The sequence below is a fragment of the Peromyscus maniculatus genome, chromosome 22, assembly GCF_049852395.1.
Source record: "Peromyscus maniculatus bairdii isolate BWxNUB_F1_BW_parent chromosome 22, HU_Pman_BW_mat_3.1, whole genome shotgun sequence".
Taxonomy (NCBI): Eukaryota; Metazoa; Chordata; class Mammalia; order Rodentia; family Cricetidae; genus Peromyscus; species Peromyscus maniculatus.
The window spans coordinates 27,591,018-27,607,645 of NC_134873.1; positions in this window are offsets into that span (position 1 = coordinate 27,591,018).

The window sequence follows — 16,628 nt, forward strand, 5'->3', positions numbered from 1 at the left end:
TGTCAAAGGAGGAGACAGAAACCAAAGTAAGTTTCTAGAATTCTCTCAGTTGAGCTACAACTCTCCAGAAAGTGATGTTAACAAGCCACACATCTGCTATACTAAAGGGTCATATCAAGCTATGTAGATGTCTTTGGTAGCTAATTTGCAGAGTGATCAGAGATGCCCACTTCAAGTACAGTGCTATGCAACCCCTACCTCTTCCAAATGATGGTCCTTCAATATAGGTCCACAGTTTATATAAAGATAAAGTCGCTAATTTAAATGGCTTCAAGAAGTACAGAAAAAGTAACCCGGGGGCATTTCACCCACAAGCCTTCATGAAGTCCAAAGGCTCTGGTTGGCCATAACATGCCTGCACCTCCAGCAACATGAACCAGAGCCACACTCCTGAAATGACGCTATGTGTGGCTGGGATATACCTGTTAAATCCTTCGCTTCACCCTAACTGTCTTGACACATACCCTCTTCTACATACTTGCTGAGAAGAATCTTGAGAAATTCAAGGGTCTTTATTTCAGAAAACTCCTCATGCTCGTGTTTGTGATTAACACCCCAGGAAGCTGCGCAGCTGTCCCAGCCTCCGAGATGCAACTATCACATCATCTAAAGGCAAAAGACCAGGTCCAAGTACTTACAAGCACACGAGTGCCCACATAGCCATGGCCAGGATCAAGTCTCAAAGGTCCAAATGAATGAGTGCCTTAGCTTAAGTCATTTCAATCTCCCATTAAAGAACAAATCTCTAAGAAGTCAAGAAAAGCATTGCAGGTCACACCAGGAGAGTTTCTAGAGCTGGGTTTTGAGCCTAGGTCTGCTTGAATGCAAAGGTACCGCTGTCCCACCGTGTCCTTGTCATGTCCTGGCATTAGCAGTTAGCAGGTTTGCACCTTTAGTGACTGGCACAGAGATGAGCTCATTAAATTGCTCATACAGCCATGTGGAATGGGTGTTTCCAGAGCCACTTTGATCCGGAGAAACCGAGGCTGAGAAGGGTAAATCGTTAAGGACATTAAGGAGAGGGGTGACTGACTCTTTGATTGAGGAGTTAGTGAGCACCAGAGCCAGGAACCCAGCCTGGGAGATGTTAAGCTGGTGCATGCTGCACATCAGCCCATAGCCTCACAGTGTTCTTGCTCAGGCTTCCTCGTTGTTGGCTGTTGACCTCTGTCCAGAGTGTGACAGTGTGCAATTGGAAACTGAGTCATCTGTTTGGCGAGGGATCCTGATTAACACTAGGCTAATCTTAGATTCCTTCACAATTAACTCCTCCTAATATAGAACAGCTGTAAGGATAATGCTGGCAGGTGTTTTGTTTTTGTTTGATTTGACCAAAAAAAAAAGGAGGCCCACAAAGGAGATGAGGTCATCAGGACAGGACTGACCCGGCATTCTGTTGCCTTGCACGGCCTCAGGAAGCTCTGATAGGTAGGGTCAACGCCAGGAATTGCCTTGGGTTTTTCCAGCTAATTGTCAAAGGTCTTTCTCCTCAGGAGATGCAGTCCCAAGCTTCCTGGCTGGAGACTAATAGAAGCAATCTAGCCTGGGCTTTCTGAATCTCAGAGCCGCCATCGTGAACGCCATCATGACAGCAGGCACTGGGGGGGCGGGGGGGGGGGGCCCAGGGAGCAGGCAGATGCTAGATGGGCCCCCAAACCCCAACATACCTGCACATGCATACCCCCCCCACACACCAATTCAGCGTCCAGCCACAATTGCAAAATGAAATCAGGTTGTCTTCTGCCCCTGAAGAACATTGTCCTGGGAAGCCACCAGCACAGATATTATGAGTGAGTGCCTGTCTTACCCTTAGGATTTCTATTGCTGTGACCAAACACCGTGACTAAAAAGCAACTTGGGGAGGAAAGGATTTCTTTGCCTTATACTTCCACTTTGCTGTTCATCACTGAAGGAAGTCAGGACAGGAACTCAAGCAGGGCGGGAGCTGATGCAGAAGCCATGCAGAAGTGCTCTTACTGCCTTGCTCCTCATGGCTTGCTCAGCCTGCTTTCTTGTAGAACCCAGGACCCTCAGCCCAGGGATGACACCGCACACAATGGGCAGGGTCCTCCCGCATCAATCACTTATTAAGAAAATGCCTTACAGCTGGATCTTATGATGGCGGCATTTTCTCACCTGAAGTTCCCTCCTTTCAGATAACTCTACCTTCTGTCACGTTGACATAAAACCATACAGCATAGCACCGGAGAGTGACTATGAATATTACAATTTTATTTTATTTTTTGAGACAGGGTCTCATGCATCCCCAAACTCACTATGTATCAGAACAATATGACGTCGATCTTCCTACCCACATCTTCTGAGTGCTCACATTAGAGGTATGCACCACCTTACCTAGTTTATGCAATACTGGGAACAAGTAAACAAACAAACAAATAAGCTCTGTACATGCTAGGCAAGTGTTCTACCAACTGAGCTACATCTGCAGCTCGTGAATGTTACCATTTTAGAAGCAATTGACATGCCCATTGTCTTTAAGGAAATCATGGTTTATCCTCCACAAGCTGACAGTTCTGCCTTCTGCAATGCCTGGGTAGGACATGGAGTGCAGGTGTTGTGTGAAAGCAGACACAACCGTATAGCTGCATGGCAACACCCTCACTTCCGGCTTGTCCTAGCTGTGTGACCTTGAGTAAGTACACTCTTCTCTGCCTCGGTATGTGTATCTGCAATTCAGGTCGAAGGGCCTGCTTCAGAGAACAGTCAGGAGGAGGCAATGAGAAATGAGGCCATGTGGTGGCTTGAAAGAAATTGGCCCCAGTGGGCCCAGAGGGCGTGGCACTTTGAGGAGGTGTGGGCTCGTCAGAGTAGATGTGGCCTTGTTGGAGGAAGTGTGTCACTAGGGGCAGAATGTGTGGTCTCAGATGCCCAAGCCAGGCCCAGGGTCACTCTCTCTCCCTGCTGCCTGCTGATCCAGGTGTAGAACTCTCAGCTCCTTCTCCAGCACCACGTCTGCCTGCACGCTGCCATGCTTCCCGCCATGATGACAATGGACTAAACCTCTGAACTGGAAGCCAGCCCCAATTAAATGTTTTCCTTTATAAGAGTTGCCACAGTCGTGGTGTCCATTCACAGCAATGGTAACCCTAAACTAAGATAGGTCACTATACTGAGTTGTTCCTGGTCATGGGGCCTCTATGAGAGTAGGCGAGACCTCCAGGCTCCAGTTCTCAAGTCTTCTTTGGTACCTGTGTGGAGGTCAGGGGACAATTGTTAGATGTCAGTCCTCACATTCCACCTTGCTTGAGACAGGGTCCCACAGAGAACTTGAGCCCTTCTGGAGCTATGGCTCTCTCGTTGGAACCTTCTAGAGACCACTGTGAGGGCTGATCTACAGGCAGATAAGAATGGGAATAGACTTGGCTGGAAGGCAGTCCAGCTAGAGAACTCCCTGGAGAAACTTCTCTGACCTTATGCGACCAGGAGTCGCTATCATGACCCTGCTTGTAGTTAGAAGTCAGAGGCTCAGAGAGGCTGAGTTACTTTTACAAAGTCACACAGCTGTCTGCTAGGAACCAACTTGAGCATGACACATCTCTGCTTGTCCAGTGCCTCAAGAGCTAGGGTTTCTGTGAAGTAAGCTTCAGGACTCACCCCTGCTTCCCATTAAGGTTTCTCAGAGGCCTCTCTGGACAAAGAATGAGACCCCACACCACAGCTCCCTTCACCCCACACCTGTTTGCTAGCCTCCACCCCAGCAGGTGCTCACCCAGGTAACTCTTGGAGGTCCAAGACCATCAGAACAGTCTTTAGAAACCACTGGATCCAAACCTGCTGTTCCCACGGTTGGGGAAACTGAGGCCGGGGCAGAGGGATATCTGACACAGAATGCCGAGCGTAACGTACAAGAGTAGGAGCTTAGAGATGCTCACAAATGACGGAGCCTGAGGTGCCTTTAGTCACATAACAAAAAGGGGGTGCCACATGCACCTCCACAGCTCAGGAGGGACGGGCTTGGCCACTGCTTCACACGGTGGGTCTCGTCCTCAGTGCATGTGGGTGGGATTGGGGGAGCTGCAGCTCTCTGGCCCTCCTTACCGCACCCCCAGCTTGCACCCCACACCGAGACACGGAGCTGAGCTTGCAAGGGGTTTGCCTCCTTTTCCCTGGCCTGGGAGTGATTAGAAGAGAGATAACATTCCGGTGAAGGGGGTAGGGGGATGCAGATGGAGTCTCATCCAGCCCCAGCCTGCGGGGCTTCTCTCCTCAGCTGTCTGTCCGTCATTGGAAGGGCCCTGGCCCCCAGCCCTAGGAATGTAAGGAATCCCCCTCCCAGACTTCACTTTGCCTCTCTCCCCAAAGCATCTCCTCCCTCCCAGGCATCCATCAGCTCAGGCCTTTCTGGAATGCTCTCGCTCCTGGCACCGCCAGCCTCCGGAAGAGTCTCAGGCTAATCCCTCAGCGCATTCATCACTCCTCTCAGGCTCTGCCTCGACCTGCCAAGTCCCAAGGCCGGACAGATGGCAGAAAGGACAGACAGCCCAGAGGGGCAGGAAGGTGGCCGAGCGGGACACACCAGTGGACACAGCGAGATTGGGGGAGGGGGAGCGGGCGCTGTTCTTGAGCGCTCTGCCAAGCTGGAGAACTCCGGAAACCCCGACCTTCCAGAGTGCAGTTTGTTAGACGGCTTAGAGGGTGAAGAGGAAGGCTGGCAATGGGGGAGTATGTGAGGCTTGAGAGACTGACACAGACCTCACTCTGTAAGAGGGGGACAGTCCCGACACACAGGAGGAGAAGGAGGAGGGTGGGAAGGGATCAGCATGCTAATTGCCCTGACTTGATCATTGCACATCATTTGCGTCCGTCCTCACAAAACCAGGCCCCATAACGATATGAAAATGCACTTGTGAATTAAGAAACAGAAACTTAATCAAAGAGGACGACAGGCTGGGGAGAACGTCTCAAGTCCCTAACACCCTGCAGTTTGGGCTTCTTTGCCTGCTGAACGCTGTTCCAGGGTCTCCCCGGGCCTGGTTGGTATGCCAGACTCCACCATGCCCTTTCTTTCTGAAGGGGTATTATCCCACGGATGTATCCATGTCTGGGTACCTGTGTCATCCGAGCTCACAAAACTTTAATTACGGTCGCGGTCGGTAGGGCAATAAGGCGTTGTTAAAGCCAGGCTGGTCGTCAGCCGCTCTCTGAACCTCTCTGAGCTTCCGTTTCCTCCTCTGTGAAATAAAGACCTCCAGCTCTGTGAGATAAAGATCACTCGGGGTAATAGCAACCTAAAGGCTTATCTTCAAGGCTGCCCTTCAGAAAGTAAGTTTAGACCTCATCAGACACAATGGAGGCCCCTCGAACCCAAAAGCGAGGTACTTTGAAAGACACTTTGCCTATAGACTGAAGTACGTGTACTTCTCATGTACGTGAATATCAGTGGAACCAGATCTGTGAGGAAAGTATAGCATTTTTGCTCATGACGTCTGTGCTTGAATTAATTCAGCAAACAATTATTGAGTGTGTCCGTGATAGAAATTAGGGGCAGAATGGAAAGCAAGATCGTCCCTTTTTCTAGAGGAGAGGGATTCATGAATAGACCGATGCTGGGCAGTGTGACAAATGATAGGGTGGGGGGACAGCGTTTAGCTGGAACTGATGCAGGAGGCAGGCATGCAACGAAGGCTTCCTGGAGGAGGTGGCATCAGACAAAACCCTGTGGGATAAACAGGCATGAGCCAAGCAGCAGACCCAAGGAGAGGGAAGACAGACGTATGGAGAGTGCCTTATTGCTCAAATGAAGGCCTGGTGGATAGGCGGAGAAAGCCTCCAGGGCCGGGGCCAGGAGCGGGGAGCAGTCTTAGACAGACCGTGGTTCCTGAAGGCTGCCACACCTCTGTCCTCTAGGCCGCCAAATGGCTGGGAGCACAACCCTGGACATAAATCACCAAGATCCACAAAGGCCACTGGCCTGTCTGGCTTTAAGGAGGAATGCAGGAAGGGTGGAGGGCGCCCAGCCTTCATTTGGGTAATTTTAGACTATTGTCATGCCTACCCTGGGCCACCCCTCAAGTCTGTCCTGGCTAAACAGGGAAAAGCTTCTGGTCTGGAGCCCTTGAGAGGATGTGGGCTTTGGAGAGATGCCAGGCTGCAAGGCCCTTCCCCCATGGTGGCAGAACACTCAGAGAGGGGCCTTGGGTGGGCACCTTGCCAGGTGCCTTACACCATGGAGTTCCGTTTTCTGATAGGGTATCCACGAAGGGAAGAAACACAGCAGATCCAAGGCCACCATTTTGATGTCAGAAGAATTCTAGAGCTCTGTGACGAGGGAAGAGGAGAAGAGTCATGAGCACGGGTGGGTGGCTCGGGTGGGCCCAAGGACCCCCAGCCTCCTGGCTTCCCTGGATACTGACTGATTGCATGAGCATGGACAGATATTATGCTTCCTTGTGCCTTAGTTTTCTCATCTGTGAAATGATATCATTCCTTCAGGGTGCTCAGCAGAAAGTCTCACACAGGGTAAATGCTCCATAAACATTAAGTAAGGTCTCAAGTCCCCAACTCTGGCCTCAGTTCTTATCCCTGATGATGTCATCCTCTCTCTAGGCTTGGGTTTCAGATCTACGAAAGAAAATGCCTCCAACGAAATCAGTGTTTTCTTCCATGCACAAGGCCAGGAGGTGTACCTGCCAAGGCAGAAGTTGCTTTGCCGAGTCTATGAGTTCTAAGTTACTTATTTATCCCCCTGGAGACTTGAGTGTCCCCTTGAAGGATGGACACCTGCAGGCAAGTCACTACCTCAGACCAGAAAAGCTCTGCAGGGGAGCCATTGCTGGACATTGGTTGGAAAAGAGAAAATTGAAAAGCCAGGACGACTCCTATGAGATTAGGAGGACACTCTAATTAGGAGGACCGGGGCACGACTTCTGATATCATGGGGTGTCTGCGTACAGGTGCATTCACAAAATTTCTCTTTGTTCTTCAGTGGAGGGGAACCAAGGCATGGAGAGCGGGCTCCCAGGAGAGTGGCGACTTCCTCACTCCAGGTGCTGAAGGCAGAGGGCGGAGCCCAGGCTCTGTGCTCTGTGGTCTCAAGAAATGAGCTGCCCAGCACCCAGCAGTACCCACGTGCCTGGGTTTAGCCTCAGTGGCACTGGCTATCTCGAGTCTGCTTTTCTACCATCTTTTCTGACCTTGCTTACCCTCCAGCTTACGGAAGTGTCCTCTGTAAGGATTCTGTCCTTAATTATGTCACCATCCTGCGACAGCATCCCAGCCTAAAAAGTGGGTGGGCCCTCTGTGTGCCCCCCTTCTCTTTCTGCTCTCTACTTCTGTCTGTCCTCTCTCTCTCCCTCTCCCCCTCCACTCTCTCCCAATAAAGCTCTAAAAAGGTAAGCATGGCTTGTGATTCTTCCAATCAACATTCTCCTTCACCAACCATGAGCATCCAACCACCAACATCCTCTCCTCTAGGATTACTCTGTTACAGGAAGGTATTTGAAGGCAAGGGGACTTTGTCACAAGGACAGAGTTTGGGAGAACCCCTTCTAGATGCGACCTGAGTCCCCTACTCTTCCTTGCTGGCTCTTCTCAATCTCCATCCCATCGTTAGTCACTAGGAGAGTAAAGAGACTGCAGCATCTGTGTGCTCATCCAACCAGCAGTGGGACAAATATTAACTAAACAAACCCAAACATGAGGTCTAAATATATAAAATCCAAGCCAGAAATCGGCAAAGTGGATTAAAATTGACACTTATCATGACTAGGGGAAAGCTAATTTTCATAGTTTGCATCCATATTATTTCAGTTCTGGGCCTTGTCTGCATTGGTAGTCACACACACACACACACACACACACACACATCTATACAGGCGACAGGGGGCATCGAAACTGTACACAAGCCTACAGTCACTTTCCTGATTGGATATTGAGCTCATCGTTTGCAGTAACCAAGGGGATCTGGATGGAACACATTCTCAGGAACTTCTTGTTCTATCTGCTGGTTCCTGTGAACCTGTAATTATTTCAGCAAAAGGAATTAAAAACAGAAAGATTCTACTAGGAGAATGAAAACATGAGCCACAAAGCGGAGGGAAATGTTGGCAAATCGCGTATCTGAAAAAGACTATTGTCTAGCATACGTTACGAACCCGGGTGAGAATTAGAATACAAGCCACACAATAAAGATGGGCAAAGGTTTTGAACACATGCTCCATTAAAGAAAAGTAGAGATGGGGATGGAGAGATGGCTCGGCAGTTAAGAGCATTTGTTATTGCGGAGAATTCTAATACCCTATGTACGTGTTTCCTCCCGAGCAGTTCATATCTGAACCCCAAGCCAAGGATCCCAGCCCACCTTGTTGCTAACAATGGATTAAAACCTCAACCCTACTTCTCCTTGTCAACCAAGTGATGGGGGGTTTCGAGGACAAGTCCGAGGCTGAGTAGCCATGGCCAAAGCTTAGTGTTAAGGATCAGATCCGGCCCCAAGAAGATGTTTCATGACACTTGGAGCCAGCTCTGTGCCGTGCATTGTCACTGGGACACAGTTGTGATCCTGGTACCCTCCATGGAGTGATGCAGGATCCCAGATCCCTTCCCCCCATAGCTCTCCTTCAGCGTGGACTTTCCCTGAGGGAAAGAACATGGAAGACTGTGCAGGCATTGATTTAGCTTGGTTTAGTTTCGTTCTGATGGCCAAGGGTTTAAAGCAGTGGTTCTCAACCTTTCTAATGCTGTGACCCTTTAATACATGTGGTGACGCCCCCAAGCCCCCAACCATAAAATTATTTCATTGCTACTTCATAACTATAATTTTGCTACTGTTATGAATTGCAATGCAAATATCTGATATGTTATGAATTGCAATGCAAATATCTGATATACTCCCAAAGGGGTTGCAGCCCACAGGCTGAGAACCACTGGCTTAAAGGAACACTCGCATATCGTTGGCTAGAGCTCCATCCACGGCTCCAAAGGAAGCCAGAAAATCTCTGCATTGCAAAGGAAGAGAAAATGGAGGTAGCAGTCTCTGCTATGGTCCTATTAAATGCTGTTACCTCCCTATCAAGTGAGACTTCCCCTATTTCCCCCAATACCCTCTGGGATCCATCCAGCGTTCCTCTCAGGAACATACTCACCTTGGACCTTTTCACCTACTCCGGCACTTGGTCTTTTTGCTCTTAAGGGGCTGGTATGGTGAGATCGAGCCTGGTGATGCTGCATTTCCAAAGAGAACCACGTTTGTAAGGATGTTCCCCCAGTCAGGGAAGTGTTCTAGGAACAGGGTGATTTTCTGAGGAAAGACTCCTGTGGTGCCCCAGACCTCATCATACCCTGGGCACCTGGGGTTCCAGTGAGAGCTGGTGGGAGCTGATGATCCAAACACACTGTTCCACTTCCGCTCATTCATCTGTGTTCCAGGCAGACTGGATGAGCCCAGGTCCAGGAGGGATGCTGCTAAGCCTTCTCTGGGATGGAGGAGGCCACTCTGTCCTGGAGAGACGACTACCTTTTCAGTCTGACCCAATTCAGCCACAGACAGGGAATGTGGGATGGGGCTGGGCCAAGACAGGCAGGCAACTGAAGACAAAATAGCTACAAGGCTGGGCCTTTGAAGAAGGTGAATTTGAATCTTCTCCCAGCTCTTTCAGTTACAAAAAGGAATCTGAATAATTAATTCAGGCTCTGGATGCTTCAGTTTCCTTATCTGCAAAATGGGTGTAATGCTTAACTAGGATCCTTGCAAGGACCAAATAAGAGTTTATAGAAATCTGTGCCGGTCCCTAACTGCTGCTACTGTTGTAGCCTTTCTCCAGGGGAAGCTCTTCTTATCCCCGCCCCCTTCATCCCTCCATTTACCTGGTGACAGCCTACCTGTCTATCAGCAAACACCTGGGCCTCCACGCAGCCTGTGAGGAATGGCACCAGCCGACACACATCTGAGCGATCACTGTACATGCAGTGACAGACGCCATGACAGTTTTGTTTGGGTGTTTGGGGGTACACGGGAAAGCGAAAAGATGAGGACTTCAGATAGGGGGACACAGAGGAGGAGGGCCCTTTGAGATATAGGTAGGGATAAAGCTGGGTACCCTGCTAGGTGATGAGTCGATCAGGTCATTTCTGGAAGGCAGAGGAGGTACAGGCAAAGATGCTAAAGCATTTAGGAGCATGGTACATAGGAACAGCAAGGCGGGGGAGTTCACTACAGGACAGAGAAATCATAGGGAATAGACTGCAGATGCTATAAGGCATGTGGACTTGAGGGAAACAGTTCACTGTAGACGATGATCACTCTATGCTAATGACTCTGAACTTGACCCTGAAAGCCGGGAGGCACTGTCAAAATGTTTGAGGCGCAGTGAGATTCGCTTCTCAGAAAGGTCACCTGACAGCCTGAGGGGACACTGATGCCTAGGGCAGAAGCCTGGGAAAAGGAGGGAACTGTCAGAGAACATTGTCGTGACAAGAGCCAAGGAAACTCGGTGACATTGGGATGGAGAGAAGAGGACCAAGCGAAGCAGCATTGCTCTGTCTTCTGTGGCCCACAAAGGTCTCACCTACAGCTCCTTAGGGGAGAGGACCAGGAACCCTAGGACACTCCTCACCTGCGCTTCCTTGGGAAGGTGTGTATCCCAGGAGCCTATTTGAATTACATACCAGCTTCCGGCTGATTCAGGCTCCTCCCTGAAAGCCAGGTCCACCAGTTGCCCAACTCTAAACAACCTTTCTCACCTGTTCACTTCACACAACTCCTTGGCTCCTGTAGAGATGGTTGAGGCAGGGTGAGAGGAGCAGGCTTCAGGATAATAGGAAAGGATGGCTGCGTGCTGGGAGCGAGGTAGCCGGCATTGAGGAGACTCTGTCCAGCAGTCTTCTTTCCCACTCTCGTGAGCTGCACAGCCTTTGCATGCGGGGCGTGTTTAGACCTCCCTGACACTTAGCCTCTGGTTTTGAAGAATCAGAGGGATGGTAATGCTCACTGGGTCGTGTTCTTCAGTCTTGTCTAGCCTGGGGTTTGGCCCACAGCCACTGTCAGTAATAACTGTGACACCGAGACCATGGGTTCTCTTGGTCAGAGAGGTGTCTCTGAGCAGATAGGCATGATCACTCAATGGCTCCTTGGGGAAGGGTGTACACACCACTGCTCAGGTCTTCATTATCATCCCCATGTGGGCAACCCATCGGGACCCAAGGGTGACGCAGAATGGAAAGAGGCTAAGGTCCTGTCAACACCCCCTGAACCTCCCTTCTGCCTTCAGAGAAAAGCTGCCATCCACAGCCTGCGTAGCTGCTTTAGTAATTTCCCAGTGCCTTCTTGGGAATGGGAGGGGGTGAGAAAAAGGCTCAGCCAGATGCATGCTTTAAAAATAAACCATGCACGAGAAAGAAGAATAAGATCGTGCGTTTGTTCCCAAGCTGGTCTGAAATATTTGAAACACACAGACTCCAATCTGTCAGGCATCGGCAGCGCTCTTGGGTTTGTTTCCCCGCATTGGGGTTCGACACAAAGAGCTGGGAATCTGGCCTTTCAGAGCTTCCGCTGCTGCCTTTGGGTCTGTCATCACAATAGGTGTGTTCCTCCATCAAAAGAGAAAAGCAGGGTAGACTCCCCATGTGAGGGTGGGAACTCTCCTTTGGACCCCGCCAGCAGAGCATTTGAAATCCCTCAGAGGAGGCTTGTTCGCTCGTTTACGTGATTGGGAAGAGAGGGTTTTCACTGTGGCCCAGTGAAAAGACAGGTTTGAAAAAAAATAAAAATCACACAGAGCTTCAGTGGTTTACATCAAACACTCTGGTGCCAGACGGCCCCAGACAACGGCCCCAGCCGGAGTGTCGGCTCCACCACCCCGACTGCGTGACCTTGGCCGTGTGATCTGGCCTCCCTGGACCTCTAGCCACTTCCATGAAGATTAAATGAGCAAATATTTACAGGGCATAACGTCAGGCTCATGGTAAGTGCAGCGAAAGTGTTTGTAAAAATCATAAACAAGTAATGTTAAAGTCAAAATGGAAGGTAGGGACTGTGAACGTCTTGGGGTCATCCGCCTGCTCTCCAAGTTCAGTCTTAGAAACTTGGTACGCTGACTTGCCTGCCCTCACACGTCCAAGGAAAAGGTACTATAAATTGACTCTACAGTACAAGCCTTTCTTCCTCTAGATCCTCTCTGTTGGAGAAAGTGGGAGGGGAGGGTCGAAGGAGGTGTCTCAGCAGGTACAGCTCTTGATATATAATTGTGAGGATGGGAGTCCAGGGGCCCTGCAGTCATATAAGACTGGATGAAGCAGCACACATCTACAACCCTGGTGTTCTTACTGAAAGATGGGAGGTGGAGATAGAAGAATTCCCAGAAGTCCTGAGCAAGCTAAGAGACTCTGTGCCCCAAAACAGGGAAAGCAAAGACCAACCCTTGGGGGTAGTCCTCTGACATTCGCATATGTCCGTGGCTCCCCTGCGCATACACACTCATACACATGAACAGAGAGAAAGAGACAGAGAGACAGAGAGACAAAGAAAGGGGAGCGAGTTTTAGGAGGTGGGAGAAGGTACTTGTATTGTTAAAATGTAATTTGTTTTCATCTTCCTCACGGGGTTGTGATCAAGCAAGCTTTGTTGCTAAGTAAGTATAGGAACCACAACTCTAAAGAGAATTCCCTCTTGGTAGGAATCACAGGGGTTGGTAGCCTGCTTTTCTTGGTGCCAGAATTTTTCCTGTCTTCCTCTTATCCTAAAAAGGACCGGCCACAAACCCTCCCCTAAGTGGCTACCCTAAACCTAAGCCACACCCCCAACAACCTCCTTTAGGACACCAAGTCAGATGCCCCAACATCCTTTAGGACACCAAGTCAGATGCCAAGTACCCCAACTTTGTACACCCCAGCCTTACTCAAATAAAGCTTGGGACCCTCACAGTTATATGTAAGTAAGATTCAGACCTCCCTGGATAGCTCAGTCACAAAGAGTGATGAGAACATGCTGATAGGTTTTCAGTCCTAAATACTTCTTTAAGATATTCTGGGTGAGGGAAAAAAAAAAAAAGATGTAAATTGGGGCCATGGCTGGCAGAGATGGGAAGATCATTTATTTTGTCTTCAAAGGCTCCATTTGCATCAAGGAAGCACCAGACTCAACAGGAGTACTGGGTTTATTGGAGTCACGAGGCCTGGCTGTGTGGCCCTGGATTTATCTCCTTACTATGATAGTCACCTAGCTGTAAAAATGGACCTGTCTCGTTATGTCTCAAATGGACATAGTCTCACTATGATGAAATACCTATAGGGTCAGCAGATCCTGGGAAATTAAAATCCACGTGGGATGACATCACCTAAATGGCAATCAGAGGCTCCTCTCTTCTCCGGCTTGAGAAAGGAACTCTGACAGGAGGGGAATCTGATCCTAGGCTTGCCCAGTGGGGATGACAGGAACCTTGCATCCCTCCTGCTCTTAGGGAAAAGAGAAAGAAGTCCTGGATAGGGGTCACAAGAGGTGTGCACTGGGAGTGACGGGTTACTTAGGCAAATTACACAGAATCCTGAAAATATGACCTGTTTAGTTTTCACTGTTGTTAGAGAAGCTGAGTCCGTCCATCCGTCTGTCCATCCATCCATCCATCCATCCATCATCCATCCATCCACCCATCCATCCATCCATCATCCATCCATCCATCCACCCATCCATCCATCCATCCATCCATCCATCCATCCACCCATCCATCCATCATCCATCCATCCATCCATCCATCCATCCATCCATCCATCATCCATCCATCCACCCATCCATCCATCCATCATCCATCCATCCATCCATCCATCCACCCATCCATCCATCCATTCATCCATCCATCCATCCATCATCCATCCATCCATCCATCCACCCATCCATCCATCCACTCATCCATCCATCCATCCATCCATCCATCCATCCATCCATCATCCATCCACCCATCCACCCATCATCCATCCATCCATCCATCCATCCATCCAACATCCATCCATCCATCCACCCATCCACCCATCCATCCATCCACTCATCCATCCATCCATCCATCATCCATCCACCCATCCACCCATCCATCCATCCATCATCCATCCATCCATCCATCCATCCATCCATCCATTTATTCACTGCATAACAGACCACTTGTCACATGCCAAGCATGCAGGGATTAAAAGAATAAGCAAGCCCATTCGGGATGGGGGCGGGGCGGGGTTCACACTGGTAGCGGGGAGGGCAGCCCTCAACCGTGTCTCAGAACAGTGGTGTGAAGTGTGTCCGGGGTTGTCCATAGCTTGATTATGGAGGCTGCAGGCTACAGGCTGCCTGCCACGAGAGACACTTCAAGTGGGCAGATAAAGAGGAAAAGCAAAAGAAAAGTGTTGCAGGAAGCGAAAGGAACCTTCAGAAGCAGGATGGTGTCCAGAAATGGGTGGGGCGGGATGGTTCAGAAGTAGGGACCTGCTGGACTAAGAATCAGAACACAGAACTCTAAAGATAGAAATGCCTAGAATTTCTGAGCCAGATACAGCCTGTTGGGGGATACTCCAGCCCCCTAGTTTTACCCCCAAACTCTACTTTAGAGATGATCATCCCCTCAGTCTACTTCCTTGAGTTTTGGACAAGCATTTGTGCAACTCTCTCTTAGTTCTCACCACCTTCCTTGTCCGTTCCTGTCTCTGCATCTAAGCAGAGGAAATTGAAGGGACCTCTCTGTCCAAAAAAGGAGGACACACCCTGTCTTCAGAATACAACCCACCACCCGGGGGTCAGAGGCTGCACAGTGAGGGCGCAGATGAGATGAAGGCTTTTGGGAGATGTGATATTTAAGGTGAGTGGCCATCAAGGCTTCCAGTTGGCAGACAAAGAAAGAGCTGGGACACCTTGTCTCAGATGGGAGCCCATCACAGAGGGTTACAGAGGGCTGCCACAGCCCAGAAAGGTGGAAGAATAGACAAGTCAGAGGGGCATTCACTAGACACAAGACCCTAGCGACACAGATTTTTCCCGTCTTGTACATGGCTTGGGGTATGCAGGCATGCTCATGGGGTGATAGGGCGGCCAAGCACAGAGGTTTAAATCCTCAGAGGCCGAAAGCGAAGCTTCCATAGGAAGACACGCTAGTGCCATGAAATCCGACCCCTTCAGCCCTTGGAACAGTAATGGGACCCAGATGTGATGCTCCTCACTTGCTACTGCCTTGCTGCCTGCCCCAGTGAACATCTTCGAGAAGCCCTAGGTTAGGACGGTCCTTTGGGTGTCTGGGAAATTACAGGCTGGGCTGTTCCTGAGCCAGGGCACATGCTTTGACCTTGAGGAGGTGTCTAGCAAGTCCTAGCTGAATTGATAACGCCGGGGAGGCTTGAGAGCAGAAGACAGCTAGCACCCCGCCTCGGAGCCAAGTCTGCATGCAGCTTTTGCCTCTGTGTGGCGGTCTTGCCATTCTACCCCCTCCCCCCCATGCATCTGTTCTGAAAGGGTTCTGGAACCTGGATTCTGTAGACCCAATGCCCTGCCACGGGTCAGCCTCTGGGGCACCTCCCAGCCGCTGCCCTGCTGCCAAACCACAGCAGCCGGCACCTGCCACCGAAGCTGGAAGAGTGGCCTGGCCCTGTGCCCAGCCTGCACAGCTGGGGAAAAGCAGCCAGCAGCGTCTTGTCTAGCTGTGTGACCTCAAGGCCACAGGAAGTAAATTATTCCCAAATGGTCCCAGCAGGGACCTCTCTAAAGCCCCGAGGGATTCAGGAATGGGAGTGTCATCAGAAAAGTCATCCTGCCTAACTCAGCGCAGGAGCCACTGTGCTCTGAGTCTGAGTCCTATAGGACCCGTAAGCAAGTGAATACCCCTGGTACCCCATGGTTTTGCCATCCATCAATTATCACTGAGGGTGATAACTGTATCTGCCTAGTAGAGTTGTGCAAACTGAGTTAGTACAAATAAGGTCTAACACACACAAACAATCATCATCGTGGTTCATCTTCATGTTGCAAGTCTCTGGCCTCTCTGAAAGTCATGTCTTTAAAGGCTAGCAGGGTGGCGCACGCCTTTAATCCCAGCACTCAGGAGGCAGAGGCAGGCGGATCTCTGAGTTCGAGGCCATCCGGGTCTACAGAGTGAGTTTCAGGACAGCCAGGGTTCCACAGAGAAACCCTGTCTCAAAAAACAAAAACAAAACAAAAACAAAACAAAAAGCCACCAGTCCACACACCAAACTCTCTCTTGCCCTGACAGATTTGTGGTCAGATCTTCTCTTTTAGCTCTTTCCTCAGTGCTAGAAGGAGCCCCTTGCTTCCTTCCAAACTTCACTAGAGTTGAGAGCTTGCATTCTCTCTGCTTCTTCTGGTTCCAGTCTCCTAGTGGACTCATTTGTCCACTTTGCCTCTGGACCACTGAAAACAACATCCCAGCAGTGGATACATGGGCATGGGCTAGAGGTAGACCACCATGTCCTGTCCCTCATTCTAGATGTGGTCATCTCTGGCAAGGCAGCCTGCCATTGCTACAGCTTGACCGACTGCCCTCATATACAGCTGGCTTGGAGCTGGAAGTTTTCCTGTGTCCTGCCCAGCCCTGAGGTCCCACAGCTGCTTATAAAATCATCATTCAGAGGCTTATATCAATTACCAACTGTATGGCCTATGGCAGGCTCCTTCATCTTAAATTAAC